A 5011-nucleotide genomic window follows, 5' to 3' on the forward strand; every position below is an offset into this window, starting at 1 on the left:
GAAAGGTTTATTTAACTTACAGTTTGTAGAGGTTTCAGTACATAATTGGCTGGCTCCAAGGCATGGTGACAGGCCAGACAGGCCTTGCAGAGAAGAAACATGGATGCCAAAAAGTAACAAAAGCAACAAGGAAGCAAGGAGAGCCCTCAACAGAGTCTTTCTGCCTCTTTTATTTTATGCAGACTACTTAGGGCAGGTAGTACTCACACTCTTAATACTAGTCCCCTTGAGCCTAGCATTGCACCATGAATTAATTCCAGAGGGAACCCCACAAGTCCCATTTGAGTGATGTCCATTCATGTTTTTGGTATGTCCAGAGATCATGGCTGCATGAGGCTTTGAGGTGACATCTAGACACAAGCTGTAACATCACTCTATCCCAAATAGTGCAAGGGATTTATTTAACCCATCTCACAGTTTGTTTTGTGACCATTACTGAAATAATTGTGACCTCATTTTCTGAATAATCATAATCACTCACTGCTCTAATAAATTCTTTCAGAAGCCTAAATTAATGAAGTGAATAACAATTACAAATGAAATATTTGAGTGCTACAATTTAAAATGCCCAAATTATAGGGTCTTTGGAGGTAGCGCAGAGGTACAGCATTTGCCTAGTATGCGTGAGGCCTTTGGTTTGATCTCCAGCACTGCAAAACCAACAACAAAACAGAAAACACAAATATACCTACGAAGAAAAATAAGTAAATAAAATGCCCAATTATGATGGTGTTATAATTCAGTGGCTCTTTTACTGCTGTTGTTATTCTTATTTTACAAGCTATATTATAGATTAATAATGATTAGCACTGCTGATTCTGAATATTTAAGATGCTAAATTTAAAACATTCCCTTGTGTTAGATTAAGAAAATGAGATGAGTGTTTCAATATTTAGGGACAAGAAGCTTGAATCAATTATACTGGCCCTGTCTGAGAGGTTTTGAATGATGCAAAATGAGAATACATCAAGAAAATTCATTTGGGTATTGAGATGACCTAAATTTATTTATCTTTTTTATTTTTAGTATGTTTTATGTGAATATAAAGTCCTAAAGTCAATATAATTACTGGAAAATTTCCCCCAAATAAGTGGTGTATTGTAATCTAAACTATGGGATGGGATATAGCTCAGTGGTAGAGCATGTGCTCAGCATTCATGAGGCCCTGGGTTCAATGTTCAGTACAGCAAAAAGTAAAAATAAAAGATAAAATATTGTATACAAACATATTATCTAGAGATATAGAAGACAGATGTGATACATGTGACTTTTTGAAGTTGTGGAGTTTAGATTCAGTGACTTTTTTTTGTAGTTTCCTTTGGTGCTGTTTCTGTTTACTTATTCAACAAGGTAGTATGGCAATAATATTCCAAATAAAATTTAGTAATATTTCATGAGTTATTTGAGTGATGTCTATCCATGTTTTCGGTATGTCCAGAGATCATAAATGGGTAAGAAAGTGGTCATCTTTCTATGTTTTTAAAAGACCTCCTCCTTGAGCACATTAGTCTGCACTATTAGGATTAGAGTACAGTAAGAGTCCACAGAGCTTTCAAGGAAAGATAACAAATAGATATAAATAAATACATGAATAAATACAATGTAACATAAATTTTTATGTTTGTTAAAGCTAGGTCTTTACTGTTTTCTTGTTTTTCTCTCACAGGCATTTCTTCAGGATGCAAATGTTATTTGAAAAATAAAGTGCCTGGAATCATAGTAAATGTAGAAGAGAAATCAAACTTCTGCTTTTGGGATATTAACCTGAGTAGAATAAGAGACTTCTGAGAAAGCAGAGATTAGCTGTGTTCTGCCATTGAATGCAGTTCTTGGTTTATCTTTGTGTATTAATAGTTTTTTGAAATCAAAGTTTAAATGCATACACAATATTGTATACAAATACAATAATAAAATTGTGCTCTATTTTGCTAGGAATATTATTTTCTTATATGATTAACATTCCATAGTAAACATTTAATGATGTGAATTATGTCTGAGAGTGCCAGTAAGAAATGATTATGTGTTTTGTATGATTTTGAAATGTACAGCCCATTTTTATAATTTTTATTTAATAATATTTAATGCATCTATTGAAATTTATGATCTTTATTACATTGGTTTGCAATGTGAATTTTATTAAAACTGAAATATGAGAAATTTGTGTTGTTTTTCTGTTTTGGTACTGGGGATCAAACTTAGAACCTCGCACTTGCAAGGCAGGTGGCAGCACCACTGAGCTAATCCCCAGCCTGTATTGTTTTTCTTTGACTAAAGGATACTTGTGATAAAGGGTATAATATTGAAACATGTTGCTATATATGTATATGTGTATGAATATGTATTTTTACAGATAGCTGAGATCCTGAGACAATTTTTGTCCTTTGAAGCTATTCACATAGAATTGCTGTCTTAAATAGAAAGATATCCAGTAGTCCTTGGGCAGGGGAGATATGCATAAGGGAGTGAGAAGAGTGAGTGTTGCCTAGAATATAACAAAATATCCTGATACAAAATATTCCATTTTATTTAAACACAATAATGAAACCCTCAGAAACCTACAACAGAACAATTGAAAAGGTCTATCCTTTTTTGTAAAGAGGCATGACAGGATTTATTAGATAGAATTTAGCAAATACACATTCAATGAAATAGAGTACTGGTCCTCAAAAGGAAGAGAGACACCAGAAATTCAATATTTATCTATATTTTTGTGTAATCTTTTCAAATTTTTTTATTTTGGTTCTTTTAAATACATATTTGTCCAAAGAAATATGAATTTTTTCACATTTTAATAAATTTTAATTTATCCCATTTCCGCCCAGTCCCCTTCCCTCCCTATGTACAAAAGCTTTGTTTCTATTTTTTCCTTCTATTTTCACTTTTTCCCTTGTCTCTTGCTTCCTTTCTCCTTCCCTTCTCCCTTGTTCCCCTTCACATTTGGATGCTTTCTTCCCATTTCCCAACATCCAATATACATCTCAGTCTTTATTTCCACTTGCAGTTTCTCACACCAGAAAAACAATGCAGTATTTAAACGTGTGTCCAATTTATTTCACTTAAGAGTATGGTCTCAAGTTCCACTCATTTAGCTATAAATGTCTGAAGCTCATCCTTCTTTATGGTGGAGTAGAGCTCCATTGTAAAAAAAGCCCCATCTTTATTCACTTGTCAGCTGATAGGCATTTGGGCTGGTTCCAAGATTTAGCTATTGCAAATTGTGCTGTTATTAACATAAGTGTGCATGTATTGCTGTAGTATGATGCTTTTCATTCTTTTGGGAAGATAGCTAGAAGAGGTATAGCTGGGTCAAATAGAACCTGTAGTTTTCATTTTTTGAGAAATCTCCACACTGATTTCCACAGTGGTTACACCAGTCTACACTCCCATCAGCAGTGGAGAAGGGTTCTGTTTCCCCCACACTCTCTCTAGCATTTGTTATTGGGTGATTTCTTGGTAGCAGCTATTCTTTCTGGAGTGAGATGGAATCTCAGTGTTGTTTTAATTTTCATCTCTCAAATGACCAGTTATGTTGAACATTTTTTCATATATTTATTTGTCATTACTAACTTTATCTGAGAAGTGTTTTGATTTCAGATGCCCAATTTTGCATTGGGTCTTTAAATTTGTGAGGGGGGTTGATTTTTTTGAGTTTTTTATATATTCTAGATAATAGTCCTTTATCTAAATGGCTGGTAAAAAATTTTTCCCACTCTGTGGGTTGTCTCTTCTCTCTGTTGGTGGTCTCTCTTGCTGTTCAAAAGCTTTTTCCCCACCTCATTGAGTTTATTGGTACATTTTAGGAATACATTACAGTTACATTGACTATTGGGATCTTGTACCTTTACATGACAGGTGTTGGTTCTCATTTTTCCCCTTACCCCTTCCCTCCCTTCACCCCCTCCTCCTCTGCCCATTTACAAATGCTTTATTTCCATTTTTTCTTTTTCTCATATTTTCTCTTTTCCCTTATTACCTTTCCCCTACCCTTCCCACTTTCACCACACATTTAGCCCTTTTCTTCCTATTCCACATTGTCAATGATCTCATTAGGATCTTTTGTACTGTTACAGTTATTCACACCAGAGAAACTATTCAGTATTTATACATGTGTGACTTATTTATTTCACTTAGGAGTATATCCTCAATATATATCCATTTAAATATGAATAAATCTAATTTCTGATTCTTTATGGCTGAGTAGTATTACATTTTATAGAAAACCCACATCTTTATCCAGTCTCCAACTGATGCACAAATGGGCTGTTTCCAAGTTTTAGCTATAACAAACTGTGCCACTATAAACATAGGTGTGCATATACCACTGTGATATGATTTTAATTCTTTTGGAAAGATACCCAGCAGAGGGATGGCTGGGTCAAATGGAACCTATAGCCCCAGCTCTTTGAGGTATCTCCATATTGATTTCCATAGTGGGTGCACCAGTCTGCACTCCCACCAACAATGGAGAAGGGTTCCTTTCTCCCCACAACCCTGCCAAAATTTGTTATTGAATGATTTCTTGAAAGCAGCCATTCTTTATGGGGTGAAGTGGAATCTCAATATTGTTTTCATCTGCATCTCTTGAATGACCAGTGATGTGGAACATTTTTTCACATATTTACTTGCTGCTTTTACTTCTTTGTTGAGAAATGTCTGTTCATTTCAGATGCCCATTTTTGAATTGGGTCTTTATATTTGGGGGGGACTGATTGCTTTGAGTTCTTTATATATTCTAGATAAGAGCCCTTTGTCTGAGGAGCAGCTGGTAAAAATTTTTTCTCACATTGTAGGCTGTCTCTTAGTTCTGTTGATGGTTTCTTTTACAATGCAGAAGCTTTTTAATAAGATGAGATCTCAGTTGTTGATGCTTTGTGTGAGTTCCCATGCTACAGAGGATTTGTTCATAAAGTCTTTTCCTATGCCTATGTCTTCCAGAGTTCTGCCTAACTTATCTTCCAGCAAGTTTAGTGTTTTTGTTTTAATATTTAGATCTTTAATCCACTTGGATTTT

General features: G+C 34.5%; 1 protein-coding gene across 1 annotated transcript in view; it reads left to right on the top strand.

Annotated features, from left to right (window-relative positions):
- The window catches only part of Alkal1 (ALK and LTK ligand 1), a 24601-nt gene extending 22889 nt beyond the window's left edge, over window positions 1-1712 (top strand). Inside the window, exon 5 of the mRNA XM_033759527.1 lies at window positions 1667-1712. The gene's annotated coding sequence lies outside the window, so the exon portion shown is untranslated. The remainder of the gene's footprint in view (window positions 1-1666) is intronic.
- The last annotated feature ends 3299 nt before the right edge of the window (window positions 1713-5011 follow it).

The sequence above is a fragment of the Fukomys damarensis genome, unplaced genomic scaffold (assembly GCF_012274545.1).
Source record: "Fukomys damarensis isolate Sample0158 unplaced genomic scaffold, DMR_v1.0_HiC HiC_scaffold_5, whole genome shotgun sequence".
NCBI classification, from domain to species: Eukaryota; Metazoa; Chordata; class Mammalia; order Rodentia; family Bathyergidae; genus Fukomys; species Fukomys damarensis.